The sequence below is a fragment of the Poecilia latipinna genome, unplaced genomic scaffold (genome assembly GCF_001443285.1).
Source record: "Poecilia latipinna isolate Pla-1442-1.1 unplaced genomic scaffold, P_latipinna-1.0 Scaffold431, whole genome shotgun sequence".
Classification (NCBI taxonomy): domain Eukaryota; kingdom Metazoa; phylum Chordata; class Actinopteri; order Cyprinodontiformes; family Poeciliidae; genus Poecilia; species Poecilia latipinna.
Window position 1 is genome coordinate 213,798 of NW_015113047.1, and position 17,254 is coordinate 231,051.

The window sequence follows — 17,254 nt, forward strand, 5'->3', positions numbered from 1 at the left end:
AGCTATTTATTTTCCAGCAGGTCGACTCTATGCAATAACCTGCATCAGTTTTGAGCTAAAAACATTTAATCTGCATCAGCAGCTCTACCTGCAGCGATGATCATTGATTAGCTTTGCCTACATGCCAGTAGGAGTGTTAACGTCGATAAGGTCAGTTTCTTTTCACCTGGCAGAAGCTGACATTGATTTCAACACCAAGTTTTAACTCAGTCATTAAGTCCAGAGCAGAACATTAACCAGAGCTGCAGGCGGCGGAGCTGCTTCCTCACGCTTCGGTTCAACAGCTCCAAAAGTTGGGCGAGAAAACACAAAACTTTCCCTCAGCCACAGAACTGATAGATTTTTCCTCCATTCATGATGTTTTCCAACTTGCCAGAACTTTCTTGAAATTCTTTGGCATGAAATAACTCAAATGCAAATAGAGCAGATGCCAGCAGGAGCCAGAGGAGGCTAACCTGTGTTTTCAGGGCGGCGTCTGGGCGAAGCTAACCCCACCGCTAGCCCTGCCTCCCGGTTCCCGTCGCTCAGACCTGCTCTGTCACCTGCCTCATTAGAGCAGAACCCAGCAGCAGCATGCAGGGGAGGAAACTCACACGGCCAGGCAGGGAGATGCTGCTGCGGCTCTCTGATGTGTGTGTGACAGCGAGCTGCAGCGCGTGTGTGCAGCAGAGGGTTTTGATTTTCCTCTTGTTAGACAGGGGAATGACTTACGGCCATACCATTGTCTGTTAAAGACCCCAGGACCCTCCATCTGTCTGCACACAGCGCGTCCAGGAAGCAGCTGTGAAACTACGATTTAACTGATATCTGCAGTTAAAGACCTGCCAAAAGCCGCTGCCTCTGCCAATATCCACATTTCTACATTTCATCAATTTCATGCTAAAAACAAAAAGCCACAGTTCAGTCCCCGATTGTGTTCTTGGCAAAGTGGAAAAAAGGCAATTATGAGAAATAAGAAGTCTGCTGCTAAAACATGGAATTATAATATTAATGACAATGACGAGGCGCCGGAGCAGAACGCTGTGGAATCTGATTAAAATGACACATTAGAATCAGTTCAGGTTCAGGGTTCCAGCTGCACACACAGCCAGCGCAGCGATTAGCAGCTGCACAGCAGAAACACGTCAGGCTGCACAAAACAGACGCTGCTGTTAATCCTGCTCAGAACAGAAGAAGGGAAACAGAAGCAGCACCGGTTCATGAAGCTTCATATCTGAACACATCGTTAGTTCACAGCCGTTTAAAAGCACCGCAGTTTATTCTGTTTTACCTTTTTTGTCCCAATTAAATGCTTCAGACATTGAAAATAAGATTTCATTCATCAAGGAAACGAAGCCGCCCAAAGCAACCAGGATTAAATAATTAACATCCAACCTAAAAACGCTGCTGCTTCTGGAGGACAAATGATCTTCATAAAAACATCGTCTGGTGTTTAGCGGAGATATTTTCCTGTAGGGGAAAATCAGCTGAGCTGCTGACAACAACTCAACGTTCTCCCTCTATAAACGATGAGCCTGGCATCATCTCTGTGTTTAACCCCGTCTATGTCCTAGTCAAAGATACCGGCTGAGCTTTGTTGCAACAAAGGATGTGTTCCCAGCTGATAGTCCAGAGGAATCGGTTCTACTGGACCCAGAACTCCATCATCTGCTCCACCTGCAGCTGCTGTGGCTCTGAGTCAAACCAGCCTGTTCCCCTCCTGGCCTGTGGGGGCGCTGCACCAAAACCACTGAAGGAAATGACACAAAAACCTCTGAAGACACTGAGAGCAACTTCCTTCTTCACCAGATGGAAACTAAAATGAACCAGAGTTCACTTCAACTGAACCCAGACCGAGGTCTGGAGGACCAGAGGTCAGAGGTCGCTTAGCTTTCACACCTCAGCAACCAAACCGGACTTTCTAGACAAATGGATAGGAGCTGGTCTAAAACGGTGGGAAGGCACCATCTGAAAATTATCTGTCTTCTTGTATTTTTTAAAAAGCAGCTCAGAGTTTCTCTGCTTGCCGTTTCTCCCCAGATGAAACTTTCCCTGTTTGTAGTTTTCTTTAACATAGAAAACACTCCTAGACCCACTGTTTGATTTTGTATCAGATCTTTCTGAACTTGAATGCACCAATCAGTTCACAGGATTAGCAAAATCACAAAAAAAGGAACATTCATGCTCGTTTACCATTTAAAATCTGGATTCAATATGAAGAAAAAGTAAAAACAACGGTTTATGGAACTAAAGATGTCTGTATTCATCCTCTGTCAGTTACAAAACCTTTTGTAACAACCCAGCTAGTGGAGAAAACCAAACTTATGACTGACTCAGGTTTCTCTGTCCAGCTGCGTTCATCACTTTCAGCCTCGCTGACGGAGAAAAGATGTTTCCCAATCTCTGGATCAGAACCTGAACCCCCTCCGCCAGAACGAGGCCGCGTCTGCTCTTCATTACGGCTCTATCAGTCCCACATGGGCGGCTCCAGAGCTGCTTTAAAGGAGATCTAGTTACCCAGAGGGTCGCATTTGCAGCAAACCTTCGGATGAGCGGCGTTCAACAACCCTGACGCCGATGACATCATCAGTACCCGCCCTGCCCCAGACCTGCAGGAGTTCAGACTGAAAACACAGCGAGAGCCTGCTGCAGCCTGTGTGTGTGTGTGTGTGTGTGTGTGTGTGTGTGTGTGTGTGTGTGTGTGTGTGTGTGTGTGTGTGTGTGTGTGTGTGTGTGTGTGTGTGAGAGAGAGAGGCAGTCCGCTGACCCTGCGGGCAAGAGGAAACAGATGCTTTGTGAGGGAGTTTACACAAGACCGCAGGATCAAATCCAAGCCACAGGCAGGAACGGCTTATTGCTCAACAGCACTTAAACCCAGCAGAGCGAAGTGAGGAGGGATTTCTGCCTGCAATCCCAAACGCACACCCGGGCTTTAACTACGCCACGTTACACCACACATGCTGCTCGTTTTTAATCTTTGTACAGGTTGAAGTATCTCACTCACTTTTCTGCCCAGATTTAGAATAAATAAAACCTCTAAATGTAGAAAATCTGATCGATGCGTCAAACTACAAGTTCTGCAGAGAAACTTTTATTCTTCACCAGTTGCCTAGTGACTATAGTTACATCTACTTGAGTGACGGTATCTTTACCATGCTGTCCTTTTTACTTTTACTAGATAATTAAATAGTAATAATTAAATTAGGCATTTTATTATGAAGTATTTCTACTCTTACTTGAGTAAAGTTTCTGGATTCTTCACTCACTGAATGAAAATCAAAAGTTTAATCAGTTTTTTATTGAAAGAAACTGATTTAGAAAAAAATGCATTTAGCCTGATTTTGTTATTTTTTTGTTATTAATATAAATTATTGTAATTTTGGTCCTTAAAGTAGAAAAATTGCCACTTCACCTTATATTTTGGTCCGTCTGATGATGTAATTTTTAAATATTAAATGACTGATAATTTGATCAGTTACTCAGGTAGACTTTGTACCTTTGTATATTTTTTTACTATTGAGTAAAAATATGTTGAAGTAGATCAACTTTTATTTCCAGTTCCTTTCAACTAATATCAAAATAAACATTTTATGCCTAAAGGCGACAACATTACTTCACTGAAGGTTTGATCATTAGTAGCAATATGTTAAAAAAAAACTCCTAACAACATCATGATAGTCTGTCACACAGTCAGTCTTCAGTCAGAGGCCACTTCAGAGTCAATGAGAGACAGACTGCTACAGGAAATCCTTTTTTTAATCAAAATGAATTAAATGTTGTAATTTGTAGAAATGAAACCTTTTCCAGATTATTTATAATGTTTAAACTTTAATCTGATTCCAGAACAACCAGCAGCTTTTCCTCCATTCCTTACGTCACTGTGGATGTGGAGTCTGACAGAGACGGACAGGAAACCGGAGTAAACAGCGCCGTCGGGTCGCTGAGCTGCCAGCGTGACGGAGGAGAGGCAGGTGGAGACGCTTCACCTGTTTAAGGATTCGGCTGACTCCTAAACTTTACATGCTTAATATAACGCAAACTTTCCTTCAGCTGAGGAGAAGACGTGTTTTCCTGACACTTTCCTTTGTTCTCAGAGCCTTTAGGTAATTAATTCATCATCTGAATGTATTTCAGTCTCGGGTTCAGCAGACAGTTTAAGTGCCTTTTGATTGTTGACTCACTTCACAGTTAAGACAGAGTCGCAGTTTGAGTCTCTCCAGCTGGGAGAATGTAAAGGTCCTGTCACAGGATGGAAGCTATAAATGTTCAACTTTTAAAAGTTTATCCAGACAGATTCTAATTAAAGTCCTCAGTATGATTTAGAGGAGAAACGTAACGGATCTGCTGACGGACGGCCCACAGCATCACCTTTTAAAGCCCTGATCGTGTCCTGCAGCACGGCTGGAGAGCTACTCAAAATGTAGCACTATGCTAAAAACATTATTTAAAATTCAAAATAAAGAGCTGAAATCAGGAATAAAAGGTTTCAAACAACTAGGAAACTGGAACAGATCCAGAACTTCACTGCTTTTCAAGCATAAAATTCTTTTTTTAAAGGTTTTAATAAAGTTGGTGAGATTGTGTTAAATAAAAAGTTACAAGTCAGTCTGGTGTTTTATGTGTTTCGGAGTGGGGTTGGTTGGTTGGTTCCAGAAGCTGTCATCATCATCATCATCATCATTGTGTTGTTGTAAAACAGAGTTTTACCCCATCGCCTCATTGGTTTAATTCTCTTCATGCTAACGTTACTTTAACTAGAACAGCTAATAAGCAGCGCTAGGAACTCAGAGCTGCTGCATAAATCATTCTGCAGGAAACAAATCTTCATCTCCACATGCATGCTAAACACATTCAGCTGGGTTTGGGGTTAAAATCCTGAAGCAAGACGGCCAACAAAAGCCCTCCTCAGAACAAAGCATCCTGCTCCACACAGAGGAATGGTATGCATGTCGGCTCATGTCTGCATGCAGAACATGTTTCTGTGAGAGAGCAGCTTCACGTGGGAGTGGAGAGGTGATGAATGTATAGGAGACGGAATAAAGTGGAACCAGAGTCAAACAGGGAGTTCAGATTCCCTCCATCCTCCACAGATAACAGATGTTATGTCCTAAAGTTGGCCTCGGACTGGATGTTTGTGATGGTGTTTACAGCCTGAAGTTAGCCTCAGGCTGGATGTTTCTTATGGTGTTTACAGCCTGAAGTTGGCCTCAGGCTGGATGTTTCTTATGGTGTTTACAGCCTGAAGTTAGCCTCCGGCTGGATGTTTCTTATGGTGTTTACAGCCTGAAGTTGGCCTCATGACGATGTTTCTTATGGTGTTTACAGCCTGAAGTTGGCCTCATGACTAGATGTTTCTTATGGTGTTTACAGCCTGAAGTTGGCCTCAGACTGGATGTTTGTGATGGGTTGACAGCGAGAAGGTGGCCTCAGGTTGGATTTTTCTTATGGTGTTTACAGCCTGAAGTTGGCCTCAGACTGGATGTTTCTGATCTATTGAGACAGGCCTACTAATCAAGTCATGCCTTTTGAAAAGCTTTCCTCTCCACAGCTGAAGCTGGGACATTAAACTCCAGACGGTGTAGGAACCCTGACTTCATAAAGCGACCAGTCGGGGTGAAGTACCACCAGAATGTTTCGGGTTGTTTGGGTTTTCCCGCCCCAGCAGCATGTGATCCGAGGGTTTTGGCGCATGACGGCAGAGCAGCTGACGCATACCGACGCAGCGTTCGTGCAGCCTTCTCAGACAGACTCGCATACCAGCGCTTCCACCACAAACACACACACATCTCCAAAATGAGCCCATTGTCCTGCGATGGGACCCGGACGAAGAGGCTCCGCCCCCAACCCGGCTCGTCCCACACTGCACGCTTTCTTCATGGAGGACGCAGTCACTCACAGGCTGCATGGAGGACGTTAGCCAGCTCAGGCTGGGGTCAGAGGTCAGCTCTGATTGGGTCTTGAGGTCAGGGCGCCATTGTGCTGTCCACTGTACGCCTGCTGAAGATGAAGGCTCATGAATGCTGCATGAGAGCGCTGCGGCTGCGGCGGCGGGGAGGGAAACAACAGGGAAGATTTGATCTGAGACGGAGGATAAAGAGAGTCTGTGAGGAAACAAAGAATCGCTTCATGACAACGAGGGTCAAACGGCGTTTTATTCACAGTTCCTCCTCCACTCTGAGGAGGCGCGCATGTTTGGGGGGAAGAACTTCTCCCATCATGGGAAAACATTTGGCGGACCGTAGCAGAGCGCTGAATTTAAAGATTCAGAATGTCACTTTATAAAAAATATGGACTTTATATTTAAAATGATCCTGTTATAACAGCTTATGAGACAATCTGTGAAATCATTTATCTCCTCCAGCTACTAATACTGTCTGAAGAGCACCAAAACAACCAATCAGAGCCAGGAGGCGGGGTTTAGCACTGTCATTCATCCTCATGTACTCAATGCTAAATATGCTAATAAATATGCTAATTTCCGTTACTGGAAGGCTGTTTATCCGCTGTCATCAGTGGCCATGCTAACTAGCCTTAGAATTCACAACCTGCTATGCTAGCTAGAGCACAGCAGGGAGAAAAAGTGGGGAGTGATTGACAGCGCTAAGACCCGCCTCCTGGCTCTGATTGGTTGTTTTGAGTTAGACAGAGGAGCTACACTGCTGTGTAGCTTATTGTGTGTGTTTTTTTTAAAGTAATCAGTAAAGTAACTGGATTACTTTCTTGGTGAAGTGATCAGTAATCAGTTCTGACGCTCTGCTGTCCGTCACTGACCGAAGATCGGACCGAACCGGACTGAGCTCCAGATGTTTGCAGTGCAGCAGCAGCAGACGCGATCCTGTGCGGCTGATGACAGAACCAGCGCCGTGTCCGGATTCACCGGCACCCAGCCGGACTAACGCTGCGCTCTGTGTGCAGACCGGCGTGGAGACGGAGTGGGAGGACGGCCGGAGACAGGAGCGTTGCTATGGTAACGCAGGGCCAGAGGCGCATGGACGCCACGTGGCCGGAGCTGCAGAGACGGATCCAGAAGAATATTCCAGAACTGAAGGCCAAATTCTGTGAAACTTCACCAATTTGGCTCTTTTACTGCCTGGTTGCTTGTTCACACTTTAAAAATAATATTTAACATCAGCTGTTATTCGTAGCTGTTTTTGGTCTCTTCATATTAAAGTAATTATTTACTGGAACGAAGGGTTAAAACTGTAAATCCTGTTCCAGATTTAAAGCAACACTTTTCCACCATGGTTTCTTTAGATGTGGATTCATTTCTGTCACTTCAGTGATCTCTGACTTATTCCTGCAGCCTCACTTTAACGTGTCAAGATTTCTCTTTGAGATCATTTTTAAAAACATCTTTATATTTAATCTGAGGAATGTGAATATTGTTCATGTTTTGGCCTGAGACTCACGGACATCATCATCCTGTCAGAAATATCTCCAAACAAAACATAAAGATAATAAGCAAACAAAATACAGTTTACAACAACAACCTGGACTACAAACTACTTTAAAACACACATTTGGAATCTGACCATGGTTTGGAAAACAAAACTAAGCAAACCGAGGATAAAAAGATTAAAATCAACCTGCAGCAGAGAGCTGACACCAGGACAGGAGATGAATCATGTCTGGAGGTCACGACTCAAAAGAATAAGACAAAATGCTGAGACTGATTCGGCTGAAGACTGAACATCCCTGACAGAGGAATATTCTAGTTTCAATGAAAACCTTCAGCAGGACATATTTGTTTTTTATTACTGACACATTAAAATGGACATTTTAATGTGAGCCGGGCCCAGATGTGTATTTTGGTGTATTTTTCTGCGTTTGAAGTTCTTCCTGACAGCGTTTGGTTTCTCAGCTTGTTGTTGAACTGAAATCGTTGAGTTCTAATCAGCAGCTTCGTGTGAATAAAGAGCAGAAACATGCGTGAGACGTGTTGCCTTGTTATGTTCAGTTTGTGTGTAAACGATGCATGTGTGCATGTTGTGTGTGGGAGTGGGGCCAGAGAAGTCGAATATCTCAACCAGGATTCAAACAGTAGACAATGAAAATATATTTTATGCACTTTCAGGACTTAATATTACAAATACGGTGCTTAAAGTTGGAGAGTTTAGTTTGAGAATGTCTGACATGTTGGGATCTGGTGAAAGTTTGGAGTTTCTGTCCTGCAGCTGTTAGATGTGTGTGAATACAGTCGAGTTTAAAACTGATGCTGGGATTAAATTAAAATGTTTCTACAAATCGTCACTTTTCAAACTTATGCAACAAGGTTATTATGACAGAATTATTATTTTTTTTATTTCCAGTTTTCTTATTGTATGAACCAGATGCAACTTTAATGTGTGAAAATGTTTCATTGTATTAAAACCAAACTAGAACAAAGCGTCATCTCAGGTACGGACCGACAGGAAGTGGCATTTTCTTTATCCTGACTGCCATTACTCGCCCCTCCCCCACCTGTTTCCAGCTCGTCTGATGCAGCTGTAATCACCATTGTAAACCTGGTGTCATTGTGAGGACACGTATAATTAAAAGAGGATTAGCATTGGCCGGGCCCAGATGCCTTCTGCATGTAATTAACATTCAGACAATGTGGCGGCCATGCAGAGGAAACACCTGTGTTAGTGGGCGCGTCCCACGTGTGACGGCGCGGCGTCTCAGAGTGTGTGTGTGTGTGTGGGAGGGATTAACCCGCTCACAGGCCAGCCAATCATTCAACACACACACACACACACACGAACATTTAATGCTGTTTAAATCATCCGCACTGTATCGCTGCTCTGAGGGAATTTGCCATTCTATCATAACATCCGACCCAAACAGATAACGTGAGCAACTTTCTTATTAAAAGTAAACACATTCGTTTTTACTTTGTTTCTGTAAAATATTGCATCCATTGTCTGTCAATCAGTCCAGTTTATCATTTAGCATTTCAGCAATAATGCAGTTCAAATTTATTAAGAATATTCAGAATTTTTGTGTTTGTTTTTACATTTCTGGTCTCAATCTAAACAAGGCAAACTTTAAATCTGACAAGTGGATTTATGGTGATTGTCATGTATTATAAAATCACTTTGCTTCAGCCTGACCTTAATAAAAACTAAATTACAAAATGATAAAACTACACGTGTAACTGTTTTTAAAATATGTAACAATTAAGATTTTATGTGATGAATATTGATCAATAAATGTACTTCTCCAAGAGATTTTTATTTACTTTTGTTTTCTTAAATATTGTGTATTCACCGTTGCTCAGTTGGAAACTGAAACTTTTAAACGTTTTGTGAAGCTGAAAAAACTCTGGATGAATTTTCCTCAGCAGACATTCAGGTCCGTTTCGGACCTGAAGTCAAAGCTTCCTGCAGTCAGGCGGTTCTGGACCCGTTTCCAGGACGATGGTGGCCCTGAAGCCGGGAAGAGAAGATCACAGTTTCTCTTCCTGGGCTGTTTGACATTAAAAGCATGATTAACCTCTGAGGTTCATCCTCCGTCAGGCGGCTGCATCCTGACTGGAAGCTTCACGCGTCTTTCTGCATAACCAGCGTCTCTGAGCAGAGCCGCAGAAACAACTGTGTGCAGAATTAATGGCTCTGGGGTCACTAAGCATTACCCCCGACCAGCATGAGATGAGGTCACAGAGAAAGGTCGCCGTGGAGACGTGAGAGCGTCTCGCTGCTGACCTGCAGGCCATTAGCTGAAGGGTTAGCATCGCCATGCTGCTGCTAAGTTTCACCACTTCTTCTGTCAGAACCAGGTTTTTACCAACATGACAGCGGTTCTGGTTCTGCAGCTTAAAACCCAGAAACATAAGAAACTGGAGTTGAATTTACCAGAAATATTCAGATTAATAATCCCTGCTGCACAATGAAAGGTCTGAGCTTCTGGGTTGAATTGTTCAACATAAAATAACATTATATTTAAAGAAGCTAATCACTTAGCTTCAGCCTGGTCTTAAAACGAAACCACAAAATGATAAAACCACATCTGTAACTGTTTTTAAAACATGAGATTTAATAAAATTAAGATACTATTTTATGTGCAAAATGAATTCCAAAAATACTATTAAAAGTTTCCTACTGTAAATGTTTTATGTAACCTAAATATTCGACTCATTTTTCTTCATCAGACTAATTTTGAAAATGATATTTAAACGATAATTTGAGAGCCAGTTCAAACGTCATCCTGCCTAGACTAATCAAAATGCTGGGAAGAATTCACCACAGCAATAATAAACCTGATCAGAAGGCAAAATGCTGCTAGCATTTCTGTAATCTTAAGTGAGTTCAGTTTATGGTTTCAGGATTTTAAAAAGGATTTTCAGATATTTGGTTGGTTGTTGTTGCTACACTTAAAAACTTAAGCTGGTCGAGTTGAAAGCATTAAATACTTCTGATGTTTAGAGATCAAAAACTCTGATTTTCATACATTTTTAACTAGCTAACCCTCAAATGAAGAAACTAAATTAATTCAACATTTGCTGTATTTTTCTTTCTGTTTCTTGTGTTTTAGATCAAATTTACTCAGAATGAATCCTGCATGTCTCAGGCTTTCAGGCGCCACCGTTGAACATGTTTTAAATTAACTGTTTTTCTGAGTGTTTGTGCTTTCAGTCCAGATGTTTGGCGTTCAGAGCGTTTCAGAAACCTAAGTCGTCTATTAGGAGCTGAAGGTTTTCAGCGTTAAAGCTGCTGGCTGTCCCGTCCTGTTTGGTGGCGCTGAGTGCGGCCCGCTCTGAGAGCACTCAGGGCCAAATCACTCAGGACTCATAAAGAGCAGACCTGCAGCTCAAACGCCGACAGCGAGCCGAGCAAACAGATACATGGAAGTCTGGGTCACACCTGTGTGTTTGGAGTCCAACACTGAAAACTCACCTTTATAACACTGTCTGAGGAATTAGACTCATAACGCACCGGAGGAATGGATGTTTATTCACATTTCGAAGCTCCGTATGCTGATTAATATTTTTTATTATTTTTTTTTAGTAATGTAGTTTTGGCACACGTGCTTTGTTTGAAAACTGGAGCAAACATGAAAACCTTCCCCACCCACAGAGTTAAAGAAAGCAAGACAGAAAAATGTTTGTCCTTTTCTAAAAGTTTCAGAAAAACCAGCAAGTTTGTTTTGTGTCAGAAAACAAACTTGCTGTGACTGCAGAATCTAATGATATTATGAATAAACATGAACTGAGGGTTTTTTTTTTTTTTTGCATAATTTCTGTTTCTATTCCTGAAACGTTTGTCCTTCCAGACACAAACAGAAGAAAAGAGGGGAAAGAGGAAGGAGGAAGAGGAGGAAGAGGGAGCCGTTTCCCCGCCAGCCGTCAGTCAGAGAGGAAGACAAACATTTCATCTGCTGCTGCGCTGCAACATGAAAACCTTAAATCAGCAACAAAAACCCAACAGAAACATTTTCAGCATCAAACTTTCACTCAAACAAAAGAAAGCTGACCAAAAGCAGGAAGTGAATTATTCATTTGTATTTTTATGCATTTCTAATATTGTATAAACTAAACTTTAGTGGTAGAGTAAAAAAATCTGCAGAATAATTAACTAGTAAAATAGTCATTAGCTGCTGCCTTAACAGAGGAAACTGAAGGAAAATTCAGAGTGAAGAGCGTCTGCTGCTCTGATATGTGGAGGATTTTCCGCCTCACTCAGACCCAGTCTGCCTCTGAAGGAATAATATCTGCTGACAAAAACATTATGAAGACCCTGAGTGTGAAATGAAAAAAAAAAAAAAAACAGCTGATGTTATTTTCTTTCATTCTGTGCTTTTGGTTTCTGCAGCAGCCAGCAAACTTATTGATTACATTATGTAGAAAAAGTGTAAGAAAGCAAGCGGTGGCGGCGAGGCGGGGCTGCAGGAGGACGGTACCCTCACTCCATGGCTCCAATCTATTTCAATTGGACATGGCTGCACACACACACACACACACGCACACACACACACACACACACACACACGCCTTGCCCTGCACTGATGGAATGCATTCAGATTTGATGCACACACACACACACACACACACACACACACACACACACACACTGAGAAAGGTAGAAAAACCCCGATGTGATGCACGTGACGAGGCCTGCAGCAGACAGCAGCTGTTTACTGCTGTCAGGAGGAATAACAGAGAGGAATCTGAAACTAAAACCCATATGGTTCCTCCAGACGCACCGTTACATGAACTTAGTTATGAGATGACAGATCATTGTTGATGCTGACAAGCTGCATAACAGTCAGAGGCTCAAAATTAGACTCAGATTTCAGCTTTGAGACAAATTAAAGGCGAGGAGGATGACAGCCACGTTTATCGACTTTTTCCCTCACATTATGGTGTGTCACTTTTAACAGGGAAATATTAATATATATCACAAGCAACAGCTACAAGAGTGACGGTAAAAAGAGAGAAAAGTTGGAGTGGTGGTCGGCTGCTGAACAGAGAGAGAGAGCATTACCGACATGCAACACAATCTGCTAAACAAATACAACCAGGAGACAAACTAACCAGAAACGAGCTGCACTCATCAAGTCATCATAGACTCAGTTTTACAGTAAATACAAATTATAAGGAGGAAAGTGGACATTAAATATTATCTTAAAATTATTAAATCGGCTTCATCTATTCATCACTTTAAGCATCAAAATGCTGCACAGAGTAAACAAAAAAGCAGCAACCTGATAATATAATAAACTAATAATACACTGCAAAAAGTCACATTTCAAAACCAAGAAAAAAAGTACAAAAATGGGAGAAATATTATGTAAAATAAGGAAAATTATCTGCCAACAGAACCAGAAAATCAGGCTCGTTAAAACTTTCCAAAATAACTAAAAATATCAAGTTATTGTATTTTCACTTATAACAAAATCATTTTTACTTTAACACATAAGATGTATAAAGCATTTTTTCAGAATATGTAGAAAAATATTCTTAAAGAAAATGCTGCTTGTCATGTTCAGCATTATATTTCTTAAACCTGCAAAGATCTACAAAAAGCTAGTAAACGTAAATAAGATTGTTTCCTGTTGTTTCATTAACAAAACCAAAATGGATTCATTTGGATGAAATCTGTTTTAATTACCTGAAATGTTTAAATTAAGTTAATATGATTTATTTTTTGTGCTTGAAATGAGAAATCTGTAATTTGAAAAATAAGTTAATTACCTGATTCTCCTCATCATCCATCAAATAGAAAACTTTTCAATCATTTCAATAAACTGAACTTGATGAACCGGATCAATCAGTATGATTGATTACACTGAATTTACTCAACATGTTTTGTGAATTGGTGAAAAATAAACTAATTGGTCAACATGCAACTGGTTCCTTTGGAAAGTTTGTAAAACACACCGGTCTCAGTGCCAGAACCTCCGTCCCAAACACACACACACACACACCCTCATAAGGAGTGAAATGAATCAGAAGGCGGCTGATGGAGAGCGGTGCTGACACCAGCTGTCAGCCGACATCAGCCCCGGGAAGATCGCCGTGACAACCACGACACGGACCCCTCCGAGAGATTATCGTCAGCCAGCGCTGGTGCTTCATAACCACACACACACACACACACACACACCTTCCACAACTAACAGGAGAAACTGAACTCTGACGATCTGCAGCTTTTTACACTGAATGAGTTGAATCTGTTAAATGGTTCATCACATAAAATACAAGCTAAAGCCTGGTTCTGATGGTTCTGCTGGGTTCTCTGGTCTTCATGCTGCTACACTCAGCTGGACTCTTGGTTCTGATTGGTTAAATAATTCATTTGTGAGAATGCAGGTTTCAGGCTTTTATTGTGAAAAAACTGCTATAAACCTGGTGTATTTTACCTTCTTTCTTCTGCTCTGTCACACGTCATCTCAATAAACGACAAACATTTATAGTTGTGATAAACTTTCAGTTCAAACACTGAAAGTTTTATTCTTTGACTTTTTGTGTGTCTTTACTCCTCAGTCGTTTCAAAGAGAAGCTGAAACATTTAAATCTGTTCATTATCTTGTAACAGTTTCTCTGTCTGAAGCCTCTACAGACATGGCAGATTTTTCTGTTTTCATAATGAATCTGGATGAATTTGATCCCATCCTTCAGCACAGATCCCAGTGGGACTGCTGGTTTCCAGCGGCCGTTTGTACAGCAAAGAGTGTGAAGTGAGAGCGAACTGCAGCGTCTGAGTCCTCCTGCCTTTGGGGAGGAAAGAGGAAGAGGAGGCAGAGAGTCTCCTCTGGAGATAACACTTGGAGACTTAATCCTCTTGATGAAGCCGGAGCCCCAGCGCTCTGTTTATCTGCCATTCAAAGGCTCCAAACGGGCCGGATGGGACATGGAAAGCAGATTAGGTTGCTCCTGTCTAGACGCCACACACATACAAACTGTAATACCCACTCACACGGTGACAAATGTTGACAAGGCAGATGACAAAGTATGGCTGAAAATACCCAATTTAAAGGTGGAGCGGTTTCATGAATTCTGAATGAGGCGGCTGGTTCTTAAACACACAGCTTGCTCAAATGATCCAAAACCAATAAAAGCAGCCAAACAGGAAAAACAAAGCCTGCAGTGACGGTTCTGGTCCAACGTCCCCATCAGCATTCATCAACCTGGAGCTCAACCTCAGGTGTTTCAGCAGAGCACCAGTTTGATCTGAAAACTGAGCCAGAGCTTAACAGAGTTCATACAGATCATCATATCCAACTAATGTTTCATCATTTATCTGAAATAAACAACAAATGAAGGAATATCAGAAAAGTTCTGGTTTCTTTGAGTTTGGAAATTGTACAAGCTGCAAACTGTCAGGATTTGAAAGTCAATTCATGTTCACAGGACATTTTCAGATAACATTCAGTTCATTTTATAGGCCAATAAAAGGTTCATTAAGGTCATTAAGGGCACTAACAAGGTCAAATGTCACCAATAGGAACAGTAAGGTCACTAAAGGGCCATCAAAGTCACCAACAGGTCTGTTAAGGTCATTTTAGGGTCATTAAGGTCATTCACAGATCAATTAAGCTTAGGTCTTTCATAGCCCATTAAGGTCACCAGTATGACCATAATGTCATTAACAGAGCAATTAAATGGCCATAATGTCACGAACTGGAGCCCCAAGATCATCAATTGGCTCATTAGAGTCACTATAGGAACATCAATGTCACTAATGGGGTCAATAAGATCATGAATATTAAAATCATTAATAGGACAGTTATGAACAGCAGAAGCCTTTTAGATGAGAGGTCTGAGAAACAAGAGGTCCAGTTCTGCACCGCAGCACTAAATCATCTTCTGTTAAAGGAAGTATAGAAATAAACCCACAGAATGAAGCAGTGAGGTCGATTTCTGCTGATGCACCAGATCCTTCAATATGATGCAGGTTGAAACATGGAAACGGCTGGAAATCTCTCTGTTCTCCACCTGATCAGAGCTCAACGACGTTACAGTCAAAACGTTGTTTAAAGGACACCGTCATCACTGACTCTACGCATCCATCTGTAATTAAAATCTGTTTGGGTCATGTCACATGAAGGCCAGAAAAAATGCTGAACTACCAACAATCAGTCAGAAACACTCACTCCTTCATTTGGCTCACACAGAGGAAAACAACAAACAGTCTGGAGATAATTATCATAGTTATGCATTTCTAAAAAACTGTGGTATCTGAATTTTTGTACCATCTTTGAGCACATAAGAAGTAAAAAATATGAAAAACAAAAAATTTTTACTGAATAACAAACGCTGGTAAAGCAGAAGATCTCTGAATTCTAGTCCATACTTCAGTTTTTAATTGGCTTAATTCACTTAAAATGTGTGTTACATCAGTAGGTAATGCTGTACAATTACATCAAATCTTATGAATTTTCTTTCCAACAGCCTTTTAAAGTCTTGTTTTGTATTTTCTCCCATTTCCTGTCGTCACATTGTTCCCTGAGCTCCCAGTAGAACAGCTGAAACTCAAACATTTCAATGTGGCTCTGTCACCACATTTTTAATTGCAGGATTTTCAATATCATTGCAATGTTGATGTTCCGTTATAAAAAGACACAGGCTTATTTTTACAAGCATACCTGCATCTTAAAGAGAAATGAGAAACAATAAGCATCGGTTGTCGCCGTAGCTGCTATTGTCAAAGAATGCTGGGGTTAATTTATATCAAGTGGCATTCATTCACTCCGAATAACAGTCAGAAATGTTTATTTTAAGGTGGATTTTATTTTATATTGACTCTGATTCTGAGCCTCAGAGAGAAAAATGTGAGTTAATTTGAAGTTAATTTGACCATATTTGTGTCAATCAGAAGTTTTCTGTTTCTTCGACATCAAACTATATAAATGTTATTCCTTCAGACAAGGTGGAATATTATCTTCAGTTTATCTGGATGCATGTCTTTATCCTGGTTTTAAGGCTTGTTGTGGGGAAACTTGTGTTCAGAAATATATGTAACAAAGTAACTGCATAAAATTTCACCGCCTTTAAAATAACTTATCAAATTCAACAGAAGTCCAGCTAATTGTGGTTTAAGGAGAATAAAACATTTAAGGATAAATTTTAAAGGCATTTTATAAATGTATCTGCTTTTTGAAACAATCAGGAAATGCAGTAATAAAAGTCTGGATGTTTCTGATAGGTTTAGTAATTTTAGACTCATTTTCTCTGAGATAAAGTGAATTAAATTATTTTCAAACCATGGTGTGTTTTTGTTTATACAAGAACGTCTCAAAATATTCAAAAAATTTGGTTTTTGTCACTTCAGATTTTCCAAAATTTAACTTTTTCCAAACATTCTAATTTTGGGTTTTCATTATATGTAAATAAATGTTGGAAATATTTGTAAGTAAAAAAATGTTTTTGTGTTTATAGTTGGAAAATCTGAAAGTCAGACTGACTTTACAATAAATATAAAACCAACCCTGAAAATAATTTCACTAATCTGATGTCTTTAGCTAAAACACATCCTTACATAGCGTCCTATATCGAATAAATCCTAAACCCTAAGTTTCATCTTTCACCTCTTAAATCATTTCCTTTTTTTCCCTCATTGGCAGTTTTGTTTTGAAAGATGCATCACCTGTTTAGCCTTTAGCCTTTAGCATGGCAGGATCAACGAGGACAAAAAAGACAAAAGGTTTTCAAGCTGAAGCGAATTGCTTTTAATAAAGCTACATTTACAAACTTCACTGTGCAAGAAGATCCAACACTTTCTAAACTAACTAAAATGACTAAAGTGCTGAATTACATGAAGTCAAGGTCTGCAGCGTTGAAATAATCTGGAGGTAG